Source organism: Protopterus annectens, chromosome 17.part0 (genome assembly GCF_019279795.1).
Source record: "Protopterus annectens isolate FY-2018-M chromosome 17.part0, PAN1.0, whole genome shotgun sequence".
Classification (NCBI taxonomy): domain Eukaryota; kingdom Metazoa; phylum Chordata; order Ceratodontiformes; family Protopteridae; genus Protopterus; species Protopterus annectens.
Genome location: NC_056751.1, coordinates 653,851,303 through 653,866,002, shown reverse-complemented (window position 1 = coordinate 653,866,002; position 14,700 = coordinate 653,851,303).

Below are 14,700 nucleotides of genomic sequence, written 5' to 3'. Positions count from 1 at the left end.
CTATATCAAATAGAAATAGGGAAGTAGGAAATGAGATGCAAGAAGGAGAAGAAAAACATATCATATTTAACCCATTGCTATCCCAAAATCTAGTCATTTGTGTTAAAAAATGAATGCCATTTTAATTTATGGTTTACTGTTGCAGTAACAATGAGTACCATCTTAATAGTAAATCCATATTTGTGCTGACAAGAGTTGTTTCATAAATCAGTAAAAAATGTAGGTGAACATTTGACCACACCTGAAGTACAGATATGGGAGGAGCCTGTCTTTACTCATCCATGTTTATATGTAGCAGAATCAAAATAAGTCCACATTCTTACCTGTTGTTGATACGGTCTTGTGATTCGTACCTGTGATGACATCCTCTTGCAGTACAATATGCCAGGTTAATGGTGATGAGGTCTTCCCAGACTTGTAAACCATTGAGATGCATTTCTTAGTATAATAAGGAGGCAGTTAATAATTATGTATGACAGATGGTCTCATCTGGGTAAATAGTACATCATTAGCTTTGCAAAAAGAGCAATTGCTGTGATGATCCCAAATGCATTGTCAGGTTTTTTGTTACGTCTTTGCAACACGGGAATACTAAAATATGAAGCCACAGTTCCAATGTATTAGTAGGACAACCAAAAAAAACTGTGAAGTGGAAAGGTATGATTTATTTAGAGATTTGGGAGTTAAAAAAAAGAAGAGGAAAGAATGTTGTATAAATTTCATAAAAATCTAGAATAGTTACATTGATAATGGGCCCAAAGCATTCCATTTCTATGTGCTGGCATGAGAGGAGAGCCTATAGAAACATCAATATTCTCCCAAAAGACTACAGAACAGAGTTACATTTTGTGTTATAAATGTATTAATTGTGAAGAAATATGTGCTAAATTCATTAACAGTTGTATTAAAAAAGCAAGGGGAGGTTGAAGGTAGATCTGCCTTTTGTGAAGGGAAGGGAAGAAATTAAAGTTTTTATCTCTTGTGAATGGAATGAAACTTTAAACCACAACAGAGATACTGTATGATTAAAGAGCATTTGATCTTCATGCTTTCAGGAAAGTCTAGTTCAGAGGGCATGAAAGGATAAGAACTAATCAAGCCCAGACAAAAAGTCTCCTGGTTTACTACCACTGCAATGTCTCTACAGTTCAGGGAATGGCAAAAGTAAAAGTTTGTATAACCAGCTAAAAAGCAGGAGTTAGGGATCCTCTAATGTTATGGTTCAATAGAAATAATGAGTAAAAAGAGTCACGTGTTAATTTTTGAAAAGTAAATGCCACAATCTGCCCATATTGATATAAAATGTAACATTATCGAAATCAAATGTATTCCAAAGACATGCATCTGGAGCATTTCTCCCCGGGCCTCCGCTGAAAACAGACTCTGTGGAACCTAGTTGGACATTCCCGGTCAACAAATGTTAAATAAATAAATAAATGTTATGTCCCCTGCAGAATCTCTTCCTACTGGAATATCCTTCTCAGATATAAAAGAAATTGGAAATGGATAATCGGATATGCAGATGACTGCAAACATGTTAACTCAGTTAGTTTAATAAAAGATGCCAAAGTTCTCAAAGACTGTCTACACACGCACACAGACACACACACACACACACACACACACACACACACACACACACACACACACACACACACACACACACAAACGCACGCACATGCACTCATGCACGCACACATGCACACACACAAAATGAATTACAGAAATAATTATCTCACTTTTAATGTCATAACAGCATGAGAGGTGGCAGTGGGAGACACTCATTGTCATTGTCACTGAAATAATTCTTCTTGGGGAGGGAAATAAACAAATGTTTAGTAATCCATGGGAATTCATTAGTTAGGAACATAGGAATAATACCAGGCAAGTGATCCCAGAGACCATACATCGCCTAGGCATATATATGTTTTAGAAGACACACTTAAAAGTTCCTGCCACCCTTTTTGAGCACTTAAAAGTGCTCACCTCACAAATCAAGCAGGTAGCACATGATAACCCTGGTGTAAATTTGTGTCTACCCATTCAGTAGGGATAGCTAAAGTAGCACTTTGTTTGGCCAGTGATGGTAACTTATTCCATAGGCTGTGAATGCATTCAGTTAGGAACCTCTTACTTCACTGAGGCTTATTTGTTGGTGGTGTAAATGTAGGTTTCTAGTGCAACTGTTTACAGAGGAACTGGTTTTGGGAAGAAATAAGAGGTCAAACAGGATTGGATCTTTCATTGCTCTTAAAGTGAGACATAGGTTACCTTGGAGAAGCCAGTAGGCTACTGAATATAGGGTGAGTCATACTAATCTCTTAGGATAGTCGAAAGATTTAATGGATTTCATTGTTTTGGTTAAAAATCTTTTGGGCCTTTCCAGTTGAGTAATATGCTTGGATTAGTACATACCCAAGGGGTGTTGTAGTTGAGGATGGGCCTTTTAAGGGACATGTATAGTGACAGGATGTCAGCTTTGGATCTTGAACATATTCCTTATGAAATTATTGCAGATGATTGAATAAGATAGTTTTATCCACATAAGTACACAGGTCACGTCTGACTGTGTCTATCTGGAGATAATGACGATTTATGCCATATGGGATGGGAGCAGTTTTTCTGAAAAACAGTGCTGTACTGCACTATTATGCATTTAGATTGAGACCATTTTTGGTACGTAAAGTATGTGCACATTTGAGTCCTTGCTAGAGCTGTTTAGTATCAGTGGATGAGTGAATAATAGGGCCCAGCTTTCAGTCACCCAGATTTCAGGGATATTAGTCTGAATTTGTACAACATAAATACCAAGCAGAAGAAGCAGAAGCAGGCCCAGCACTGATCTCTGTGGTACCCCACTGATTACAGTTTTGTGTTCAGAGAGGATACCAACAAGTTTCCCAACCTGGAAGCTGTTTGATTATGAATTTGTAATCCATAAAACAGCTTACGGTTTTATATTAAATGTGTCGAATGTTTCAATAATGCCAACCTCATTATAGTAAAAAGCACACAAAACCCAAAGGTCAAACCACAACTGGAAAAAATAGCAGGAACCGATCCTCAGCTCGAGCAGGACTCCAAATCAGTTACACAGTCACTTCTTGTTGGTAAAACACTGGTTTATTGTTACACAAAATAAAATCCACACATAAAAACGAACTCCTGGTTAAGCGCTTTCATCTGAGGAACTCAGATTTCATCAGAACCATTAGGAACAGTATTAACTCCATTTTATATGTACAAATTGGCGCCAAAAAATCAATATGGAACATTCTTAAAGGTACATCTCCAAGGTTTCAACCTAAATAACTGTATACAAATAGAAAATTGACTAAAACAAATACTTAAGACATTATTTTATGCTGAATTTTGTCATTTGTGATTACATATTCATGAAACACAAGTAGTGAGACGTTTGTCATTTTGAAAATAATATAATAAATACAATAAATAGTATTTGATACATAATAAATACAATAAATAGTATTTGATACATAATAAATATGTTATAATAAATATAAGTATATAAAAACATATGTATATATATAAGAGAATCCTGTTTATACTAAGTATATTTTAAAAGGTTTTAATAATATACACATTGGGAAAAATATAAATATATATATATGATGTAAATAAATAAATAAATAAATGAAACTTAGGGTAAACATGCAAAGCCTACCTAGAACTTAATCCCGGTCCAAACTTAAAAACGGCTTAATACTAATAAAGTTGTTCAAACCGGGTATAGTGGTGGCGTCACAATATATTTGCCACTCACTTTCTTTGTATGCTAGCCATGTTTTCCAATTGCTGCCATATGATGTCTTTTCTACCTGGTCTATTATCATTATAGTGTGAAAAGCCTTGGCTAGGTCAGCATAAGCAGTGTACACTGTGCACAATCTTGATCGCCTTTTCAAAGGAGCTTACTAGATTCAGAAGATAGGACCTGCCCTTCACAAAGCTGAATTAATTACTATCTAAATCAGGGAATTTGCCTACATCAACATAAATAAGTTGTGTAGTAAATGTTGCACGACTCTGCATTTAAAGCTGGTGAAGCTGATTGCCTGTAATTACCTGGCTCTGTATAGGGTTTTGCCTTGTGTATGGAATCACAACTGCTTTTATCCAGGCATCAGGCACAAACCCAGTGGATAATCTGAGATTGAACAGATAGTACATATTTGGCATTAATGAGAATGTAGCCTGGCATGTTAGCTGGTCCTATGGAAGTATTATTTTTAGTTTTGACAGAGATTCTAAGACTTGTTTCAAAGTGATATCAGAAGAAAATACATTTTAAGTGTGCCATGGGAAATAATGTCTGTAGGTGTGTTAAAGTTAGCAGTAAATCAATCTGCTAATATACTGACTGTATTTTTAGGAACCTCAGGAAATGAAGCTAGTACAGTCTGGAGAGCTATTCAGTCTGAAGGAAGTGACCACTGGGAAAAAAATTGAGTGGTTGAAGAAGGGATAGCAGCTGGCAAGTGCAACAAAATTACTGAACCAACGCTAGCAAAAAAAGAAAAGTGGGAAGTTATAATCCAGTGGAGAAAAACAAACCTTACTATAAGGCCATGAATCCTCCAAGCTAGTCCAAAGTGCAATAGACTCTGAAACTGCAGTGAGCTAGGAAAAATGCAGACTGGGGTGCCACAGACAGTCATGAAAGGACAAAGGAGATGCCAGGAGAAGAACTGGAGAATCTGAGCGGATCCAAAAGAATCCAAGAGTAGAAATGAAATTGTAAACTCGTAATAGCAGCAGGAGAAAGAAGAGACATAATACAAAGAAGAAGAAGACATCTGGACATTACTGGGACTTAATGAAGTAGATGAAAGCATGTATGCTTCAAAAACCAAGCACAAGAAAAGAGAGGAAGGAAATCAATGTGTAGATGTGCACACTCTGGGGAAACAGACAGATTTGTATCAAATCAAGTAGTACAGAGACTGAGAAACTTGGGTGCACCATACAAGGGACCATAAATGATCGACTTACACAGAAGATTGGTCACCTGACAGATTGAATCACACAGAAGATCGGTCACCTGACAGATTGAATCACACAGAAGATCGGTCACCTGACAGATTGAATCACACAGAAGATCGGTCACCTGACAGATTGAATCACACAGAAGATCGGTCACCTGACAGATTGAATCACACAGAAGATCGGTCAGCTGACAGATTGAATCACACAGAAGATCGGTCACCTGACAGATTGAATCACACAGAAGATTGGTCACCTGACAGATTGAATCACACAGAAGATTGGTCACCTGACAGATTGAATCACACAGAAGATCGGTCACCTGACAGATTGCTAAATGGTGAGAGCAGCATTTCTTATAAACAAAGAAAGTAACATCTACTATCAGGATGTGTGCCGCACTTCAAGAGAAGTCCCCAAAGTGGAGGGAAGGAAGGAGTAATAGCATCTACTTGGAAACACAAGGTGTAGTAGTTAAAGAGATTTAGCAGGAATTTTCAAGACTCAATTAATGATATTTGTGCATAGAGGTAAAAACTATATTTAATACCACAGAACTCACATAGAAGAAGAGAAGAGAAGAGGGACAGCCTGCAAGATAAAATAGGAAATAGGGAACACAGAGACAAAAGAATAAAAATTGTCGGATTAAGATAAAGGTGAGAAGGGCAGTGGATTGAAAAGGTTGCCTGTCCATAGAATATCAGGAAAACCCAAGTGGTTGAGATGGTCGTGGTTGAGTAGAGGTAACATAAGCTCCAAAAAGCAGAAGACAGGAAGGAAATTAGTATTTTCTAGCCTAGAGAAATGGGGGTACTTGGAAAGCAAATGGGGGCAAGTTAGAACAGGGAAGAGTGTAGAGAAAGAATGCATTTTATTAAGTGAAATGAAGGTGGTGGGCAGAATTTGTAATCTCATAAAAAGATCAAGGATGCTGATGACGTGCATGAAAGTAGTGTATGTAAGGCTGCTGCAGGAGGTCAAGAGGAAGGTTAGAGAAATAGGGGACAGTGAAAATGAACACACACTCCCTGGTAGAAGTGGAGCACTGGATGGGGGCGGAGAGGGGTTGTAGTCATATTCAGATGACAATTAGAAATGAAAGAAGAACAACTTGCTAGAAATGAAGATGGAATATGGCTAACATGGCAGGGAAACACTGAGGAGAAAAGATGAAAAACAAAGAGCATCTGCACTGTGTGCCAAATAATGAAGGGGGGCTTTTCTTCAAACAGTTACTTTTTTAAAGCTTAGGATGGAATGCATAACAACCTAAAAAGTATGGGGGAATTTTTTACCATCGTCTTTGATGATTAGCGATATAGGAAACACTGACAATGAGGTAAAAGAGGGAAGTTGAGGAAACTAAGGAAACAGGCTATTGTCTGTTTCAGGCTCATTTGTTTTAAATCATTTTATGCTTATTCAGTGTAAATGCAGCATATGCGTGCAACTGCCTTTTGACCCAGGCCATGACAGAAAATGGTCTTTTTGATCAGCTTAATCACTTTGTCAATAAACTAAAAAAGTAAATAAAGACAACTAAATAATAAATAAATAAATGCATAGTAATGGATTTTACATGATGTTGGAGAAGCATGTGTAGTTAGCATAAAATACTTTTACTAGGGGCATCAGAGCAAGTGAAAATATTAGCCTGGTTGATACTGAAAGCCATTCAGGGGCTGCAATTCTCTGGGAAAGACAGAGATGAGAAAAGGTGGGAATAGAGGTGGGATGAAACAAAATGGAAGACAATACATAGAAGAAGAGAATTAAGAGAGGGAGTCAAATGAATAATATGGGGGAATTAAATGGACAAAGAGATTGTGGTAGTAGAATAGTAGGATGAAATAAAGGTAGCAGAGAGAGAAATATTTTAGCAGGGGGAGGTAGGTAAGTCCAAGAGTGGAAGTGAGGAGGCAGTAGCAAGCTTGAAGTCAAAACTTGGAAAGGTAAAAGAAAGAAAAAAAAAATGGATAGGTAGGGTGTTGTCAAGAGATTACAAGAACAAAGGGCAAAAGATGAAAATTGAAATAGCAAACAACTGAAGTTTAGATTCCAAAATTATTGGAAGGTATTATGATTTTCTAACTGAAAGTTTTGTGCATATGGGGAAGAAGGCAGGAAAGAAATCTTGGCATACAGACTGAAAGAATGGGAAGCATGTATAGTAGAAAAGAAAGGTAAACTTTAAGATATACTGAAACTGTAGAGAGGAGAAATATACAGATGTACGATAGCTGCGAAATGGAGGGAATATAGTAAAGAGAGACTGCAGTATTTTATGAGGATCTTTACTCATCAAGTGGTGGGGATAGTGGAAAAGATTATTGTTGGACATTAGAAGAAATTGCAGAGCAAGAAACAGAGTCACTAAATGTCGATATTGTGAAGGCAGACGTTGGTTGAACAATAAGGAATGCAAGGGAGGGAAAGTGTGAAGATAGTCAAGGGTTCCCTTCCAAACATTATTCATTTCTGAGGAGTAAGATTAAGGCACAGTTAAACAGGATGTTTAACCAAAGCCAAATGGGGGACCAGCTACTAATGTTTGTAAATAGGTATATGGTGGTGCTTCTACCAAAAGGGGAAATAGAAGTGTTATGGCCTGTTTCCTTCAGGCCCATTTCACTCACATATGTACAGGCAAAGATAATAGCAAAAGTACTGTTATAGGAGAAAGATAAAATTATCAGAACGTTCATGAAGAATAGAAAAGCAGTCTTTGTGAAAGGCAAAGCATCTGAATAAAACTGGTGGTTGCTGTTAAGGTTTGTGGTGAGAGGAGAAGTAAATCAAATCAGATCAGCAGGAGAAGTATTCTTCTTTAAAAAAAGGCATAATGCACAAAATGTCAGGGGTATGTTTTTTTTTTTTTAATCTAGAGGACTTGATGATCAAATTCATCAGACTGATAAATGCCATGCACAGCAGCCTCAAGAGAAGCTGCTAGGTAAATCTCAGTCAAGATCAAAATCAAACAAAAACACAATCCAGGCTGGAAACAATCAAACAACTAACAGGATGAACCAGATTTTAATGTCAGTGTTAGCACTTTCATCTGTACATAGCACAAGACTTCTTCAGAAACATTATACTAATACAAAAAATCCATTAAATACCATACTTTCCCCTCCCCTAAAAAAACACATGTGCTGCCAGAACCAATGAAATGCACACTTCAATTAAAATACCTTACAAATTCTTGACAATTAAAGACTCGGTACCAAGCATTAAAAATCACACATTCTTAAAGACACATGTTCTACATTTGATATATACAAGAACTTCATACTATATAGGAACGAAGCTTCAAAATGCTGGCAATAGATATATTTTCATTGAGTCCAGGTAAAAAACGAGCATTAAACGTAACTTGCCACCTTAACTCTTTATATTCAATGGTATCAGCCCAAGGACCACCTCTTACAATTTTATTAATCACCTCAAGACACAAAAATCCAAATTCATGACCAGGGTTTTCAACCACATGCTTAGAAAGTGCATTGTTCGGGTTCCCTTTCTTAATAGCATTGATGTGCTCATACATACGATCTTTAAACTTTCTTTGGGTCTTTCCTATATAGAACCCCTTACATTGCTTACAGAGAACCAGGTAGACAATCCCAATGGTATTACAGTTGCAGAAAAACATTTTTAGTTGGATGTAAATACCATTGACAGTGACCTTGTCACCTTCTATGATGTATTTACATAGGGGGGAAAAAAACTTTTCTTCTTTTCTTATCTACCTCATTTCTTATGTTTTGTACCAGTTCCTGGGGGTAACCTCTAGCCAAAAACATATTGGCCAAAAATTCACATTCATGGAGGTAGGTTTCTTCTTCAGAAACCATCCTTGTCAGACGTACAAACTGCCCCTTTACAATGCCGCAGTTTTGGTGTCACAGGTGGCAACTGTCATAATGTAGGAGGCAATTTGAAAAGGTGGGTTTCCTATAATTGCTGCTGACCAACTTTTTATTTGCTGTGTCCTTGGTGATTTTTACATAAAAGTATGAGATGTCTTGTTCACTCCATTGGGAGGTAACAACAAGAAAATCTGTTGTTTGATTAATATAGTCAAGGAAGACCTTCAATTCATCTAGAATTTCTTTCCAAACAATACAGATGTCATCCAAAAAATGCAAATAAAGGGCCTATGGTGGGGCTTCTCCATACTTCTCAAAAATAAACCTTTTTCTACCATTGCAACATAACTACATTTGCAAATATAGGGGCACAAGCTGCCCCCATTGCCACTCCTTTTTTCTGCAAAAAGTAGTGCCCATTAATGTAAACATAGTTATGTTTCGACATAATTTCCATTAACACATCTAAGGTGTTGATCTCCTTATTAGAAAAAAGGTGGCTTTCAGTTAGAAAATCATAATACCAATCTAAACCCTGCTCATGGGGTATCACATTGAATAAATTAACAACATCCACAGTGCACAAAATTCAGTCATATTTGAATTCAGTTTTAGACAATTTAGTAAGGAAGTCCCAGGAGTCCCTACAAATGTGCTGTATGATCAAAAGCTTGTTTATTCTAGTCAAGAAAGTTTTATCAAGATCATGGATAACTGAGGATATGGAACAGTTGGAGAAGGACAGAGGCCTTCTTTTACATATATGCTAATGACTGAATATTGTTTGCTAAGGATTAAAGTAAAACCATAGAACTGACAATCATGTTTTGAAAGATTTAAGGGGAAAAAGTAGGCCTGAAGTGCAACCTAAATAAAAGGGATAGTGAGACTGGCAGTAGAACAGGATGTGACAAAAGAAGGTAGCAAGATGAGGGAGTTCCTGAATGTCAACTACCTAAGACTGGTAATGTGGGGAAAAACTGAACCGCAACAGGCACAAATTATAATGTGCCAGAGGAAGATGCTAGAAATGTACTGAATAACAGAAAAGGTAAAAGACACAATAGTATTGTGATGAATTAATACAATGAAAATAATGATTAGGGCTATCTAGCAGTACATATACTAGTACCAGGCAAAGAATAAAATGATACAGGATATACAAAATCAGTGTAACATGTTTGTTTGGAATGATTAGCAAACTATGGCTGTAGATGTAATGCTATGGATGTCGAGGTGGGAGTGGGTGGGAAGGTCCAGATTTGGAGGACTATGCCTTAGCTTTCAACACGCACCAATGGATGAAGCTGAGTGAGAGAAGGGGTTACAGAATAGAAAATCCTTTGCAACAAGTGAACAGGAGTGAAGGGGGTAGAACAATTCTGAAAAGGAAATGAATAATCTAATGACTAGAACTTGCAATAAGGTAACACAAAAAAATCACAGAGTAAGTAGGAATAGGGACTAGTGGATGATATCTGAGAAGCAGAAGAATTGCAAGGCCCACGTTGGAATAGCATAATAGTAAAGCTAAAGGAAAGAAGCACATAAACTATAGGATATGATGGACAGCGGACTTGGCAGAGTAGTAAAACTGATGGGGAACAGAAAATTATGAGTGGAGTGGATGACAAGGCAACAAACCATGAAGGATAGAATTTTTGTCTCTGATAAAGTTATATCTTTTTTTTTTTTAATAATTTTTATTTATTCTTTTCTTTGATATAAAATAGCAAACATAATACAACAGGTAGAGGGAAGACCTCTTCACAGTAAGGAGTTGTTATACATTTCTGATAGTACAAAAAGAAATAAACAATCAACCAATACTATTTACATTATATACATAGATGCTTTCAATATTCAAGAGAGAAATTGTTACAGTTCAGTGAGAGTTGTTGTAATTACTAGTATATCTTAGAAAAAGGAGGGAGAAGAAAAAGAAGAACATTTCTTGAGCTATGAATATAGCTTAATATGGGACCTCTTATTTGTAGTTAAGTCTGATACACTGTCAAGAGCTAGGCAAGAATGATATTGAAGATTTGTTCCCAGAATTTCCTGTGTTTGATGTTTTTATTTCCCTTATCAATTAAAATTTTATGGGCTAAAAGATGTTTGGTTGCCATTAATTTAAAATTCTCCCAAGATATGTTAGTTAGGTTAAGACAATTGGTTGCTATATAGAGTTTCAGTAAGAGAAAAATATTGATCATAGTAATTGCTTGAGTTTTAGAGATGTTATTTGGTAGGATATGTAGAACAGTGAATTCCCAGGTGAGAGTGGATGTTTGATAGCCCATTTTTTGTAATTGCAATTTAAGGGAGTTCCAGAGTTTAAATACACATTTACAGCTCCAGAATAAATGGAGTATATCAGCCATTTGAATTTTACAGTGTGGACAAAGAGGGGATTTCATAGAGTTAAATTTATGTAAGATAGCGGGTGTGAAATATGCTTTGTTATAGATCATAAGTTGGGTAAATACCAGTTTCTTAAGGGGTATGGATTTATTTGTTAAGTTGATAGCTTGGTTTAGTTGAAGGTTATTGATGGATGGATTGTTCTTTCTCCAATAGTCCGAGACAAGTAAATCTTTTTGGAATTTAATGTCTTTGATTAATTTATATGTATTAGTGATATCTTTTTTAGTTGAAAGGATGGTCTTCCATAGTGAATTACAGGTTATTATATCATTGTTGCTTATGTTACAGTTTTGTAAATAGCTGGTACATAATTCTTTAATTTGCCTTAAAATCACTAGAGAGGATTTGGGGAGGTTCAATTGATTCCTCATTTCTTGTATAGAACCGTTTATGCATGGGTATATATCTTGAATGGTTATATTAATTAATTTAGGAAAGGGATTCAGGTTTAGGGTCTGATTATTTATTTTAAGGTTGGGATTTTTGTGTAAGGGTTGTAGCATCATCATAGCTTGTGTCAGATTTAGATGCTTAAAGAGTTTTTGAGTTAGTGAGATAGAGTGTTTTAGGGGTTCTAATATTTTGCACAGTTTCATTAAACTTGCATTTAGAAATGGTAAGGCTTTGGGGTTGATATCCAAGCTTTTGATATGTCTTTGGAATATTATTATCCACATCGGGGACCAATCTTTATTCTTTGGGTTGTATTCAGCTATTCACGGTATTCTATTAGCGTTTGTAATTAGGTAATACGTCTAAAAATTGGGAAGGTCTAGACCACCTTTACTTTTTGGGGTCGAAAGTTTGGTATATGAGATTCTGTTTTTTTTTGGTTCCCATATAAATTTTGCAAGCAAAGTGTGAGTTTGTCTAAAAAAATTATTGGGTATGTTTAATTGAGTAGTCATGAATATATAAAGTAATCTGGGTAATACATTCATTTTAATTACTGAGACTTTTGCCAGGAAAGGTAGTTTTAGATTTTTCCATCTATTAAGGTCTAAAATAATATTCTGTCATTTTTGAGTTATATTATTTGAGTAAAAATCTTTATTGTTTGTTGAGAAAGTGATGCCTAAATAGTTGATTACCTCTTTTGTTTTTATTTTTCCTATTAGAGGTAGGAGTGAGAATGGTTTAGGGGTTTTTAAAGGAAATATGCTAGTTTTTTTTTTTTTAGATTTCATTTGTAGTTTGATATCTTTGAGAAGTGTTTTATAGCAGATAATATTTTGTTTACATCTGAGATTGGTGTGGTACAATAGATATTCAAATCATCTGCAAAGGCTGAAAGGAAGATTTTGGTGTTAAATATTATTGGGTGGTTATGGTAAAGATTTTGTTTATTATTTAAGAAGAGTGGTTCAAGATATAAGTTATAGAGTATAGGAGATAGAGGGCATCCTTGACTGGTTCCATTTTTAATTGAAATTCTCTTAGACCAAGTTTTGTTGATATATAAAGATGTATAAGGCTTATTGTATATAATTTGCAGGATCTGGATACATTTTTGTGGAATATTAAAATAGGGTAATGTTTGGAGTAGAAATTCTATATTTACTCTATCAAAGGCTTATGAGCAGCAATAATTAGAGTGCATATGTTTAGGTTTGAATGATTAGCATGGGATATTAGAGTATTAAGAGTTAGTGTATTATCACTTGTTTTCTGAGTGTTGTAAAACCAGATTGTTCGGGGAAGATAATATTATCTAGTAATTGTTTCAGTCTGTTTGCAAGTATGGATGTTAGTATTTTGGTGTCAATGTTTAATAGTGAGATGGGTCTATAGCTATCTGGGTTTTTTGGGTCAGCTTGATCTTTGAGTATAAAAATAGTTTTAGATGCTTTAAAGTGTAGGTCATTAATTTTATTGTTTATTATATAGTTCAGTATATGGAATAGAATTTGAGCTAAGATAGGGGAGAAGGTTTTGTAGAATTCAACTGTGATACCGTCTGGACCTGGGGCTTTATGTGATTTCATTTGATGAATTGTTGCAGTTATTTCACTGATAGAGATAGGTTCGGTTAACCTTTCTTGTTGTTTTGAATTTAGTTTCGGGAAATTGAGTCTTTAAAGGAAACTTCTTCTTTCTTCTTTTGAGGCTATTGATATTTGGTCTCCATAGGTCTGCGAATATATTCGTACGAAGATTTTATTTATATCTTCAGTATTCGTGTAATGTATGTTTTCTTAAAGTATTTCGGATATTTGGGAGGAAGGTTTAGTTTGGGTTATGATTCTGGCCAGTGCTTGAGATGGTATTTGCATTTCATTAGCATAGTTAGCTAGCATTTTGGTTTCATAAAAGGATAGCTTGCTGTTATGTAATAGGTATAGGTCTTTTTGAAGTTTCAGGATTTCAGATTCAGTTTGAGTTTTATAATTTGTTAATAGGTCATTCTCAAGCTTTTGAATTTTGGCTTCTAAGTCCTGTTCTTCTTTAAGATGATTTTTTTTTATAGTAGGATGCTTTTTTAATAAGTATTCCCCTAATTTTGGCTTTGGTTGCCACCCATTCAATATCCACAGGTAGTTGAGGGTTAAGAATGTTAGACAGGGTTGATTTCAGTAGGGTTTGAATATCGTTGATAAAGTTATATTTAATATACACTTTTAAGTTTTTAAGTAAACTGGGTTTCATTAGTAGAAGACAGAATTATGCTTTTCATTTACTGTAGATTAATTTCTTTGCTTTGGTATATTTGCAGTGTTACTCAGGATTATGTTGTTCAAATTAAGATACTGATATAATACATATTATAATTTATGTACATAAATATCACAAAATCACAAAAAAAAAAAAAAAAAAAAAAAAACAGAAATAATCGATCCAGCAGAGATACAATACATGTTTTTCAAATTAAGACACTGATATAATTCATATTATAATTTATATACTCCCTACTATTGCTTTATTAAGTAGGGAGAGTCCATTTATTTGGCTCGATTCTCAGAAGTAGTCATATTTTTGCAGGCTTTCAGTTGATGATCAGATGAAATGGAGCAGTCTCAGAAGATCCCTCATTTATAGTGTATTTTCAAAATGAAAATTTAAAGAAAATGAAATTAATCAGACGTATTCTGGGAAAGCTTACAAATATTGAAAAAAAAAAAAATCAGTCCAGCAGAAATACAATATACCATTATTGTAAATATTAAATGCATGTTAAGTGATTGTTTAAAGGGTAAAATCCGGATTTAGGCAAAATAAGAATGAACATAAAACAAAAACTCTGATCTTGAAAATATGGCTAAACTAAATGTGTAATAGCATGAGAAAACCCAGTCAACAAATTAAAGATACATTTAAATGAAGATACCCATATCTAAAGCCAGCAGTTATATACACCAACTTGAATGGTTATGTGCATGTTACTTTAATATTCAAA